The sequence below is a fragment of the Martes martes genome (assembly GCF_963455335.1).
Source record: "Martes martes genome assembly, chromosome: 7".
NCBI classification, from domain to species: Eukaryota; Metazoa; Chordata; class Mammalia; order Carnivora; family Mustelidae; genus Martes; species Martes martes.
This window is the reverse complement of record NC_137894.1, coordinates 4653544-4667930: the sequence shown is the minus strand read 5'-3', so window position 1 is coordinate 4667930 and position 14387 is coordinate 4653544.

The window sequence follows — 14387 nt, the reverse complement described above, 5'->3', positions numbered from 1 at the left end:
CCGCGCGGCCTGCTGGGAAATGTAGTCTCGAACTAGACCTCAAAGGACCCGGAGTCCCGGGATACCCGGGTCCGAGCGGTGGCAAGTACGAAGCCCAATTCTCCCTACCGCGGGAACTGCTCCTCTAGAGGCGAGCGAGGGATCTGCAAACGGGAGCCTCCTGGCCTCGCCCGACTGCCGCGGAACAGCCGTGTACCAACGGCGGCGTCTCCCGCGCTCGGGCACCTCGCCCCCTGCCAAGCGCGGGGCAGCTCACCGCCGCGGGCTTGTGGATCCTCCTCTTCCAGGTCCCCCGTCGCCGAGCGCCAGAGCCTGCATGGTGTCTGCCGCCAGCCGGTTCCAGGGCAACTCAGACTATGCATTAAGAAACCCCACGCAGAAGCCGTTAGCAGAAAACAGACGTTCTGCTCCCTTCCGTTAGCCTCACAGTTCCAGGGGTTAACACACCTGTTAATAGCCAGAGGAGGCTGGCGAGGGTGTGAGATCGTCTAGGAAATGTGTATTGGGTTCCGAACTGTGGAGGCCACTGGGTCTTATGGGAGAACTGGTGTTCACTTTGGGGGGGCCCGACCTAAAAAAATAATAGAAGCCTTTCTTTACAATGAAGACAACGCACCTATCTATCCTGTTTGTTGACTCAAATCAATTTAAAAAAAAACACATTTTTTTTTTAATTACCAGTTCATGAGTAATGTAAAGACTCTTTCAGTGCTAATTCAACCATTCCATCAACAAACGTATATGGTGCATCTTCCAACATCTTCCAACAAACAGTTGCTGGGAACGTTCTACATACCAGACTGTTCTGGGCACTGCGGTTACCCCCAGGAATTATGTATGACTATTGCTTCCATGAAGCTCACAGGTCAACAGGGGAAAGAAACCATAGAAGATCTAAAATACCAAATAATATTCCCCCCTCCCCCAAATAGCTAGGGCGTCTCATTTGTTTTTGCTGTATAGCTGCAGTCATCTGCAAGATAACCACAATAGTATTTGGGAGAATTCTGTCCACTACAAACAAATGTCTGGTTTTGCTTAGCGGATGTACTTTAGTTAGACAGAAATAGGGAAAACAAATCTCATGGGAGCCCAGAAGCAGCGAGGAACACCCTGCAAACCTAGGGAGTACCAGGCCTCACACAACTGGAACATAGTCCAGGATCTGGAGAATCAACGGCATCTCGGGTCCCTCGGGGCTCTTTCTGACGTTCTGCCATCAGGAAGATTCCATGGCTCTTCAATCAATCAGCAAGGAGTGTGGAGGGGAGAGGAATGAGAGTCACTGAACCTGGCTGCGGCTGTCCGTTGCTTCTCTCGGTGGTCTCCGTTCCTTCTGCCCCAGCCTTGCTCTCTCGGGGCTTACTCACCAGTAGCAGATGTGTGGGAAGAAGGAGGGGAGGAGAAGCTTGGTCTCGTAATAAAAACAGCCAGTAGAGGACAAGAGGCCAGGTACTGCTGGTGGCCACTTAGGTAAGGCCCATGACCTATTAGGAGTTGGGTGCTTACAGGTGTGCCAGAGAGAAGGCAATGCAGGTGCAGAGGATGAAAAGAAAGATTTTTAGTAGGTGCTGTAACTGGCTTTTTTAAATTTTGAATTTTAAAAAAATTTTTGGGCCCCTGGGTGGCTCAGTTGGTTTAGCATCTGCCTTCCGCTCTGGTTATGATCCCACGGTCCTGGGATCGAGTCCCGCATGGGGCTCCCTGCTCAGTGGGAAGCCTGCTTCTCCCTCTCCCACTCCCCTTGCTTGTGTTCCCTCTCTCACTGTGTGTTTCTCTCTGTCAAATAAACAAATCTTAAAAAAACCATTTTGGGTTTAAAATAGTCAAATTTGGGTAAACCTAAGTCAATTTTTTTTTAAGATTTTATTTGTTTATTTGACAGAGATCACAAGTAGGCAGAGAGAGATCGGGGAGTGGGGTGGGGTGGGGAGCAGGCTCCCTGCTGAGCAGAGAGCCTGGTGCGGGGCTCGATCCCAGGACCCTGAGATTGTGACCTGAGCTGAAGGCAGAGGCTTAACCCACTGAGCCACCCAGGTGCCCCAACCTTAGTCAATTTAGAATTTAAACTCCCTTTGAGAACTGTCTCTCTCCCCCAAGGGTCTCTCCTCCACTTACACCCTTTCCCAAGATATTACTGGGGTATAAGGGAAAGGCACTGGGGAAAGGGGCCCCAGTTCTCAGCTGACCTCCACTGGCTTCTGTTACCCACTCGTGCTCACCTCACCTCACCAGATCTTCCACGTCAGCCTCTGGAATCATTTCATCTCCACCGACCTGTTCACACCTGGAGGACTGTTCTCTCTGGTACCTGCTTGGGCTGCTGCCCAGACGCCTTGGCCACAGGTTCTCAGCCATATGGTGACCATTTAGGAGATCTCCTGGCTCTCAACTTCAACTACTCTGCTTGCTTTTACTGGAAGCACTTGGAGACTTCTGGAACCCTCCATGTTCCACAGCATAAGTCTTGGGATGTTACCTCTGACCCTCTTCCTGCTCAATTCATCTAGAACTACCACATGTTTACTTGGGGATGCTCTCCGTGCCAGTTTCCTTTAACAGTTCAAAAAAGAAGCAGGCAGCGATTTCTTTTATGTCAGTTTCCCTTTCGACCTCTCTGGGGGTTCTTAGCATCACTTTCCCGCTTCTTCCCCATTGGGAATCAATTTCCTGGCCTGCTTTTAATGGCGGAAAGCTGTCTGGAAAGACCTTCATAAGGAACCGCACTGGGCTCCATGTAAGAGAAACCTGACCCCTGTGGCATTGCCAGAGGAGGAGCTGTTTTTCTTGTGTCTCAGGAAGTGTAAAAATAGGGCTGGGACAGCAGCTCTGGGACACCACCAGGGACCCGGGCATCCTCTGTCTCCCTGCTCTGCCAACTTTAGTGGGTGCCTCTTGTCTTGGTCACTTCTAGCCATCATGTTTGGGTTTCTTGGTAGAATATCATTCTGCCATGAAATGCTATCACCGCTGAAATAACATAGAATGTGGAAAAATGAAAAATATAAAAACAACTAAGAAACCATGTGGCAAAACAGATGAAATACCCATTTGTATGTGGTGAATATTGGTCATTTGTCCACCCGCACACTAGCCTTCTCCAAAAAAAGAACACCTGATCTTTCTGGAGAAAATAGCACCACCCACGGTTCCGATGACAGCAGGTGTCTTCTTCCACGACCCTCCCTCTGTCACAGGGTGTGGTTTGGAAGTCGGTACCGGACCCAGACTGAGCGGGTCGCAGCTCTGTGCCACCTTGCCATGACCATCTGTCACAGAGTGTGCAGGGAACTCAAGCTGAGCCTGTCAGGGACCTGCCCCAGCACTTCTGAATCTGGAACCAAAGAAAATAAGACCTTTTCCTGCTTGCAGGGGACGATGGGAAGAGGCCAGGCTGTGGGGATGGGCAGCCGGTTTCCTGACCCACGAACTGCAGCCTGAGAGTGAGGGGCTCACAGAAAGCCCGAGGCAGGAAAGCAGTCCCCAGAGACTTTAAGCCTTTGGTCACTGAGGCCAGAAATAACCCTGACTTTTTCTTAAGTTTGTTTTATGAGTCAATAAATATTCCTGTCTTGCCTAAGCTAGTCTGAGTGGTAAAGTTCAGGCACTTGAAATTGAAAAATTCCCCACTATTGCACTATTTCTGTTGAAAAAAAAAAAATCCATGCATGTGAATATACACACACGTATACATACATAAATACGGGAATAGCTTTTGCTTGTCTGTATTTTACATCTTTCTCAATGAACCTATTAATCTTTTAATGCTATGTTTTAGAATTACCCATTTAAATGTACTCTTTGTGAAGGGTTCAGAAAATTCATGTAAAAGAGAATAAAATTAGAAATGAAATGAGCAACTTTCATCCTTGCTCATAATAACAAACAGCAAAATTATTTGAAACCCTTTGAAGCTGAACCACTTCCAGGATAATTAACCAATTCAGCTCCTTGGTAGAGATTTGAAACAAAGCATCTAATGCCTAACATGATAAAAAGCATCAGGCAGGGATTATCACCAACTGATAGGATAATGAGGTAGTTCCCTTAAGAACTCCCTCCTTAGAGAAGACACAGTTTATCTTCTGTAAAGATATGTTCTCATTTGGAGGAGCGCCCGAGATTTCCAGAAGGCTTCCCTACAACCTCCTTCTAAGATCTGGGAACCAACTTGTTTCCTGTCTCTGGTAAGCCAACATTGCTCATAAAAGACGTTTCTGTGTATGGTGAATCGTATGAGGAAGCTTTTGTGACCCTCACAGGCTGATTTTTGCAAGACAGACATTCTCTATTTAAAAATGCATGTTGAAATCACATATTCCATCACCGTGGGGAGTTTCTTATTCCCTCTAACAAAAAACTTGTATTTATTTTTATGATTATGTAAGTCATGGGCATTCATTTTTGAAAAATTAGAAATACAGAGAAATAGAGAAATCCTACCACCCACTAAAAAAATACTTAATATTTTGCTACATATCTTGTGTGTGTGTCTGTGTGTGTGTGTGTGTGTGTGTGTACTAAAAAATTTTGGCTGACCGGAAACTACAGTTCAGATATTTCCAGGGAGAAGGGAGAATTCTTTCTTTCCCTACTCCGTTTGATGTTCTTATGTGTACTGTCATCTGGTGTCTTACTTTTTTGTTTAAAGGAGATAGGAGATTTTGGGGACAGAGGTGCCTTCAAATAAGAGATGAAGGCAATCTGGGGAACAGTTTGGTGTCTGGAGTATTTTTTCAGCTACTTACGAAAGCAGACGAAGAAATGCAGAGAGCTGTGCCCAACAGACGTTGGCTGGGACTTTGGGCATTGGCTCTGCTCTCGGGCTCAGGGACGCCTTGCAACCCAGAACTGGAGAGAGGCCCCCTCCTAACCTGTGGGGTGGCATTGCCTGGAGGACGTGGTAGCGCCAAGCTTTACAAGGGAGGTAGTGCCACATCTGGAGATGCCTCTAAAAAAAGGGAAGAATTTTCCGAGTGAGGGTGAGGAAGACATGGAAGTCTTGTAGTCAAGGAGATAAATTTTAGAACAGTGCTTCTCAAACGTTAATAGACACATGAATCACCCTGGGTAGGGGTGGGGGGGGCTGCTTTTTTTTTTCTTTTAACTTTTAAAGGCCTTTTAAAATTTTGGTCATTTTAGTCACAAAACAAACTGAGGGGGGCCTGGGAGGGGGGTAGGGAGAGGGTGGTGGGGTTACGGACATTGGGGAGGGTATGTGCTATGGTGAGTGCTGTGAAGTGTGTAAACCTGGTGATTCACAAACCTGTACCCCTGGGGCTAATAAAACATTGTATGTTTATAAAAAAATAAAAAATTAAAAAAAATTTTGGTCATTTTAAACTTTTAATGGCATTAACACAGCACTGTATTTACTGGGGACCTTATACTTGACATTACACTTCCATAGATGATTTAAAGTAAGGCCACAAGATTTTTACGTCGTACTACTTGGGGAACAATGAAGATCAGATGATAATATTTCTTTCTACTACAATGATTTAAGCGGCATTTCCTTTTCCTATCCCGTGGGAACAAAAGAAATATTTGATTAAAGGTTGTAGGCAATGTGCTATGCTGGCTTCTTTAAAAAAGGTTTTGGGGATAAAATTCATATAAAATACAAAAATTTTAAGTGTACAACTCTGTGGTTAGCATATTCACAATTTGGGCAACCATCACGACTATCTAATTCTAGAACTTTCCATCACCACCCCCCCCCCCCGGGGCAAAAGAAACTCATCACTCATTTTCAGTGAGTCTGGATGTCTTCTTTCTCCATTCCCTAGGCAAACACTCATCTACTTTTTGTAGAGACAAAAAGTCTGGGTGCCTCAGTCATTCAAGCAGATGGTCATGATCCCGGGGTCCTGGGATGGAGCCCTGTGTTGGGCTCTCTGCTCAGCGGGGAGCCTGCTTCTCCCTCTCCCTCTGCTGCTCCACCTGCCTGTGCTCTCTCTCTAAATAAATTTTAAAAAATTTTTTAAAAAGAGCAGAATCCTGGGGCGCCTGGGTGGCTCAGTTGGTTAAGTGTCTGCCTTCGGCTCAGGTCATGATCCCAGGGTCCTAGAATGGAGGCCCCACATCAGGCTCCCTGTTCAGCAGCAAGTCTGCTTCTCCCTCTCCCTCTGTGGTCTCTCTTTCACTCTCACTCTCTCTCAAATAAATAAAAATCTTAAAAAAAAAAAAAAAAGCGTGATCCTGCCATTGTACTTTTGTCAAAGCAAAGGAGGTATGGAGTTCTAGCTTCATTAAGCCATTACGCACTATGAACACACAAAAGAACTTTTGTTTCACAATCTGGACTTGACCTTGACAAACATTTTCAAGCACTGATAGCTGCAAGCAACAAATGGCCATATTAATTGTAGTGAATGTTCATTATCAACAACGGAAATACGAGGTCCCTGATTTATGAATTTGTTAATTGCTCTTCCTCTTATGGGTCTTTCCCAAAGGAGATGGGCATCCCTCTTCTGTGAGAATATTTCTGGGCCCAGGATATCAAGAGACATGTTGACACACATCAGCCTTAAAAAATTACCGTATTTCATCTAAAAATGCCACCATGGGCCACTGAGCAAGGGAACAAACCTGCCGGTTAAGCTCTGGTGTGTTGTCGGTTGTAAGATGCATCCCGACTTCACTGATGCCACTGAAGGGGAATAAAATGGGCATCCCGGGATCGGTGCACTGCGGCAATGTCCCCATCTGTACCAAACTCACTTTATGTGCCACTCGAATCCTGTCCTTGCCTTGTTTTCCCGCCGGAACGCCAGCAGTGACTTGCTCTGGGGCTGCTCCCCGTCCCCCAGGTCATGGGAGGGCATGAAACAGGACCCGGCCTCACGCCAGCATCCATGCTTCTGCACTCTGCCATGTGGGTTCTCTGTGGCTGTGGAGTCCCTCCCAAGTCCTCGGCTGCACGCGATGGGGCCCCTGCAGGCTCACGCAGGTCACAGAGGCTGTTGGCGGTAATGGCTGGAGGAGTCTGGCTGCTCAGCTCCTAAGAGAGAAGGACTTGATATCCTCAGGGGCAAACGTTGACTAATGAGAGACTTCAGCAGCCTGCAGACAGCTCTCCCTCCTCGCTGCCCTCCTCCCATACCAGCCACCCCCCACTCCCAGAAGCTCAGAGATGGAGAAGCTTTATCCGCCTTCCCAAAAACATCCCGTGAGACAGAGGAAGCCACTGTGCTTGCAAAAACTGTGGCCAGCACCGTGATGCCTGCTCTCACATCTATGCTTCCTCTTTCCTGGGTTCACGCCCCCTTTCCCAGCACTCCTGCTCCCCTGGGAATATCCGCTCCCATCTAGTGCTGGTATATGAACTGTGCCTCAGGTTCTGTTTTCTAAGGAACCCAGGCTAAGACACCATCTCAACGGACCCATTTCGCGGGAATGAAGTCACGTGCCGATGCAGACAGGGAAGGAAGGAGGGGTGTGAGAGGAGAGAAGTAGCTGAGGTGTTCTGGAACCTTCCATGTTGTCAGTACCGGGGCTTTCTTACTCACAAAAGGCTCTAGCTATGGATCTCTACGATCAGATGGATAGCTGCTACCTGCCTGTGGAAGGGAAGAGAGTGGATCCAACATCAGCCTTCTTAGACACCGATAATATTAATAACATTAACTAATGGGCCAGCACTTCCACTTCTAGGAATTTGTCCGGCAGACCCACTTCTGTGTGTGCCCTTAATGCACAAAGTACACAAAGATGTATATACAAGGTAATATCGCATCCATCGTTTGTCATAATGCCTACACTAACAAGTGATGGGAGGCATCCCAAATGTCAGTCGACAGGCTACATGAATTAAGATATTCCCATGAAATACTACACAGCCATTAAAAATAATGAGGAAAAGCTCAATGTTCTGATGTGGAATGCCTTCCAAGATTAAGGATTACAGGAGGAAAAAACCCAAACAGCAGAGTAGGATCTGTAGCCTACCAACATCTGAATTAAAAAGACCTGTATATACCTATTTCTATAATTCACAGACTTTCTCTGTAAAGATACATGAGAAACTGCTAAGACTTCTTACTTCTTTTTTTAGAAAAAGATTATATTTATTTGAGAGAGAGAGGCACAAACGGGAGGGGTGGCAGAGGGAGAGGGAGAAGCAGGCTCCCCACTGAGCAGGGAGCCTGATGTGGGGCTTGATCTCAAGATCCCAAGTTCATGACCTGAGCCAAAGGCAGACACTTAACCGGCTGAGCCACCCAGGCCCCCAAAACTGCTTACTTCTAAGGAGGGCAATCTGGGACCTGTGGCCTGAGGGGGAGAGGTGGGAGTGAGACCTGTTCATTTCATTTCTATTTTTTAACTGTGTGTATTATTCAATCGCCTAAAAATTTTTTGAGCCCTCTCCAGCAGTTTATCTCCTTCTGTAAGGTGAGGACTATTACTGTCATCTCACAAGGAAGAATTTAAGGTAGGAGAGGTAAAGTGACTTGCCCAGGGTGACACACAGCTACGGCAGCCAAGCCAGGATTCAAAACCAGATCCAACTCCAAAATCCAGGGGGACAAACACATCCTGTTTTGTCTGGGACTTTTCCTGGTTTTAGCAGTAAACGTCTCTTATCCTGGGAAATGCTTAAAAACTGTCCTGGTTTTCATGGAAAGTCTGCATCCTGGCAAGTCCTTCAGGCCTGGACAAATCAGGATGGTTGGTCATCCTCACAAAATCCCAAATCTTGGCCACTTTGCTCTGTTACCTTCCTGATGAACTAACATGTTCTATCAGATCCAGCGTTTTTTTGTTTTTGTTTTTGTTTTTATTTATTTGACAGATCACAAGTAGGCAGAGAGGCAGGCAGAGAGAGAGAAGGGAGGAAGCAGGCTCCCTGCCGAGCAGAGAGTCCAATGCGGGGCTCGATCCCAGGACCCCGGGATCATGACCTGAGCCGAAGGCAGAGGCTTTAACCCACTCAGCCACCCAGGCGCCCCCAGATCCAGCGTTTTCAAGTGCCTACGAACAAGAGACTTGTGGCTACACCTGTGGACACCTTCTGAGGTCCCTCCCCAGGCCACATCCTTCATCTTCGAGAAATGCCCTCCCTGCTGGAGTGGGTCCCTGGGGCCAGTGTGCCCTGCAGGAGCCCGCTTTTCCCTGCGCAGATGGCTGGACTGGGAGAGGACTTTCAATCTAGGTTTCAAACTCAGTGGTCACAGTCAGATTCTCTCTCCCAGTGATACGGACCTGGCACTCTGGGGACTCCCTTCTTGACACTGAGAACAGACAGGTCACATCAACACTGGCCTGAGGGTGTCATGGGGGCCCCGTGGAGTGAGCTAAGGAAGCAGACTTGCCAAGCTGAAGAATGAATCCAGTGTCAGCAGAAGATACGGGAGGACAAAGGGGCTGGATCTTGGGCCAGGCCACATAGCTTCTTGATTTTGGTTGTAGTCCCCTGTGGGCTTGGTTTCGTTCCTGCCCCTGTCCCATGCTCCCATGCTGCCAGGTGGCCCTATACCTTCCCACCAAATCTCCCTTTCGGTCTGGAGCTATTCTAAGGGGGTTTCCATTCCCTGAAAACAAACATTCCCTAAACAACAAAAACCATGCCAATTAAAAACACAGTCTTTACTGGGGGGACCTGCGTGGTGCGTGGGTTAAGCTCTTGGTTTCTGCTCAGGTCCTGACCTCAGGGTCCAGAGATCAAGACCCGCAGTGGGCTCCAAGCTCAGTGAGGAGTCTGCCTAAGATGCTCTCTCTCTCCCTCCGCGCCTCCTGCTCTCTCACTCTCTCTCTCTCAAACAAACACATCTTTTTAAAAAAATACAATCTTTATTGGGACACCTGGCTGGCTTAATTGGTAGAGCATCCAACTCTTGATCTTGGGGTTATAGGTCCAAGATCCACAATGGGTGTAGAAATTACTTAAAAATAAAATATTTTCTTATTTTATTTTTTTTTAAAGATTTTATTTATTTGTCAGAGAGAGCGAGCGAGCACAAGCAGGGGGTGTGGCAGGCAGAGGGAGAAGCAGACTCCCTGCTGAGCAGAGAGCCCGACGTGGGGCTCCATCCCAGGACCCTGAGATCATGAGCCGAGCCAAAGGCAGACGCTTAACTGACTGAGCCACCCAGGCGCCCCTGTTGTGTTTCTTCACTCTAATAATAAACTAACAGAGAAATTAAGAAAATAATTCTATTTACTATTGCATTAAAAAGAATAAAATGCCTAGGAATAAATGTGACCAAGGGGATGAAAGACATGTACTCTGAAAACTAAGACATAGATGAGAGAAACTGAAGGAAACACACAAAAATGGAAAGATATTCCAATCTCATGCGCTGGAAGAATTAAAATTGTTAAAATGTCCATACATTGGGGCGCCTGGGTGGCTCAATGGGTTAAAGCCTCTGCCTTCGGCTCAGGTCATGATCTCAGGGTCCTGGGATCGAGCCCTGCATGGGGCTCTCTGCTCAGCAGGGAGCCTGCTTCCCCACCCCCTCTCTCTGCCTGCCTCTCTGCCTACTTGTGATCTCTGTCTGTCAAATAAATAAATAATATCTTTTTCTAAAAAGTCCATACATTTAAAATTGTTAAAATGTCCACCCAAAGCAATCTATAGATTCAATGCAATCCCCATCAAAATTCCAATGGTATTTTTCACAGAAATAGAACAATCCTAAAAGTTGAATGGAACCACAAAAGGCCCTGAATAGCCAAAACAATCTTGAGAACAAAGAACAAAGGAGCTTTCACACTCCCTGATTTTAAACTTTATTTATTATGAAGCAACAGTAATGAAAACAGTGTAGTATTGGCGCAAAAGCAGACACATAGATCAATGAAACAGAATAGAGAACCCAGAAAAAAGCCCACACATATATATTCAATTAATTTGTTACAAAGGAGGCAAGAATATGCAATGGAGAAAGGATAGTTTCATCGATAAGTGGTGTTGGGGAAACTGGACAGCTGCATGCAAAAGAATGAAACAGGATCCTTTCTTATACCATACACATAAAGTAACTCAAAACAGATGAAAGATTTGAATGTAAGTCCTAAAACCATAAAAGAGAAGAAAACATAGGTAGTAAGCTTCCTGACATAGGCCTGAGTGAGGATTTTTTGAATCTGACACCAAAGCAAAAGCCACACAAGCAAAAATAAACAAGTAGGGGGCACCTGGGTGGCTCTATCCATTAAGTGGCTGCCTTTGGCTCAGGTCATGATCCCAGGGTCCTGGGATCGAGCCCCACATTGGGCTCCCTGCACAGCAGGGAGCCTGCTTCTCCCTCTCCCTCTGCCTGCTGCTCTGCCTACTTGTGCTATCTCTCTGTCAAATAAATAAATAAAATCTTTTAAAAAAGAGTATTTAACTTAAAAAAAATAAATAAACAAGTGGGACTCCATCAAACTACAAAATTCCCACAGAGCAAAGGAAACCATCAACGAAACGAAGAGACGACCTACTGAACAAGAGAAAAGGCATGCAAATCATATATCTGATCAGGTGCTAACATCCAAAATACTAGAACTCAGACTCAACAGCAAAAAACAAAAATCTGACTTACAAACGGGCAGACGATCTGAATAGACATTTTTCTTTTTTTTTTTTAAGATTTTATTTATTTATTTGAGAAACCGAGATCACAAGTAGGCAGAGCAGTAGGCAGAGACAGAGGGAGAAGCAGGCTCCCCGCTGAGCAGAGAGCCCAATGCGGGGCTCGTCCCCAGGACCCTGAGATCATGACCGGAGCCGAAGGCAGAGGCTTAACCCACTGAGCCACCCAGGCGCCCCTGAATAGACATTTTTCTAACGAAAACATACAGATGGGCCAATAGGTACATGAAGAGAGGCTTAGTATCGTTAATCACCAGGGAAATGCAAATCAAAACCACAATGACAGGTTACCTTACACCCATCAGAATGGCTGTTACCAAAAAGACCAGCGATAACAAGTGTTGGCGAGGATGTAGAGAAAAGGGAACCCTGGTACGACACGACGTGGGTGGGAATGTAAATTGGTGCAACCGCTATGGAAAAGAGTTTGGAGTTTCCTAAAAAATAAAAATAGAACTACCATACAATCCAACAATTCCAAATTCCACTTCCGGGCATTTATCTAAACAAAACAAAAACACTAACTTGAAAAGATATAGGATACCCTCACATTCACTGATGCATTATTTATAGTAGCCAAGATATGGAAACAAACCTGACAGATGAATGGATAAAGACATTGTGTGCACACACACACACACACATGCACGCATGTACGTGCTCTTGCAGAATATCACTCAGCAATAAAAAAGAATGAAATCTTGCCATTTCCAACGACACGGAGGAACGTTAAGAGCATTATGCTAACTCAAAGAAGCCAGACACAGAAAGAAAAGATGGTGATCTCTCAATGTGGAATCTGAAAAAAATCATTTAAAAATTAAAAACCAAGCTCACAGATACCCCTCGGCCACTGCAAGAGGTGAGGGGTTGAGGGGTGGGGAAGAAATGGGTGAACTGCTTTACTTATTCATTTATTTGTTTCAGCTTAAATATGTTGAATAATAATTTTTAAAACGCTACAGATTCATGGCGCCGTGCACACCGAGCTACCTAGGGCTGACACGATCGTGCGTGGACCTAGGGGAACTCCGGGTTTGGCACCAGCAGAGCCTTGCCCATGTTGAAGACCTACACCCTTTCTATCTGTCTGCTCTGCCCTCCCGGGTGGGCGCCCCACTTGCCACCACGTGCCTGCAACCTTCTCAGGTGTCACATGGGCTACAGAAAAATCCATAGAGAGAATGAGACCATTTCTTCAGAATATGGAAACTATGCCTAGGAGGCACCAGGCACATTACCTTTCTTATCTCATGGGTCAGAACCAGGTCACTGTTCACCCCTTGAACGAAAATCCCGTGCAAGGAAAATAGAACCACTGTGATTGGCTGCAAGTCCCCACATAGGCCAGAAGGTCCTCCCTCAACAAGGAAGCCATGTTCGCTCCATTTTTTTCTGGTCTTTTTTCACTTCCCACCTCATTGCCCAGGCCTTTCTGGACCATCTTGTTCACAATTACACCTCCAGCATTCTCTGTTCCTCTTCTCTGCTTTAGTTTAAAATTTTATTTTTCTAAGTAGGCTCCACACCCGCCATGGGGCTTGAACTCATGGTCCTGAGATTGAGAGTCATGTGCTCTACTGACTGAGCCAGCCAGGCGCTCCTAGTTTATTCTACCATAGGATATGGTTTACTCATTTTTAAAGCTGTATCACCCCACCTCTTTCAGCCAGAATGTAAACTCAATGAGTGTAGCAATTTCACTGTTCTGTTCATTGCTACATCGTTAGCCCATTCTGGCCACATAAATAATACTCAATAATTATCTGTTGACTGAGTGAAAAATCCATTTGAATGAATTCCATCCGAATCCATCTTTCAATAAATTCTAAACTCAGGTGAAGAAAAGAATTGTTTACTCTTTCTGTTGCCTTCCCCCACGCACCCCCCATGCCCCCGTCATCACCCACCAGTCTTTGCTCTGCGTACAGCATTCCCATCGGGATGTGGGGTTACTGCTGCCGACGACTGGGGGCATATGTGAGCCGAGGCACTGTTCCAGGCGCTGGCTATCCTGCCCCAACATCCCTCACGCATGACCACAGCCACCCCTTGGTGTCACTCCTTAGCTGCGAACCTCTCCTTCAGGCCACTCTGCAGTCGTGATATGGCTTTGGGACCAGTGTCCTGCCCTCATCCTCCATGACTTCTCACGGTCCCTTCACCTCCTCTACTCCAGTGATATAGACCTTCACATACTCAGCCTCCAAGGCATGGCCATATCAGGAACCTGCTTCTGCTTCAGGACCTCAACTCTACTGTCCTCATTCCCTCTCCTCTCTTCCCCTACAGTAACAGGCCTGCCCTTCACCCCCGTTGCTGCCTCTTTGGCTTCCTTGCTTACGGTTCCTCTCACTGTCCACTCTGTCTACACACACAGTCGGCTCTTCAACTGTGCTCTGGCCAGTGCCCTAGAGTTCCTGTTCTTCAACTTCCCAGTCTACCCACTGCGATTTCCCCTGCTGTCTACTTCTGCAACCTTCGGGCTGGTGGAAATGGCTCCCACCCTGCCTGGCCGGAGGGGCCTGTCTGGGCAGCACGACCCCCACCCCAGTGCCACCTACCACCCTCTCTCCCGGAGCTGTCTGGGGGTTCTGCCTTCTTCTTCTCCTTCTCCTTCTCCTTCTCCTCCTTCTCCTTCTCCTTCTTCTCCTTCTCCTTCTCCTTCTCCTTCTCCTCCTTCTCCTTCTCCTTCTCCTTCTTCTCCTTCTCCTTCTTCTCCTTCTTCTTCTCCTTCTCCTCCTTCTCCTTCTTCTCCTCCTTCTCCTTCTTCTTCTCCTTCTCCTTCTCCTTCTTCTCCTTC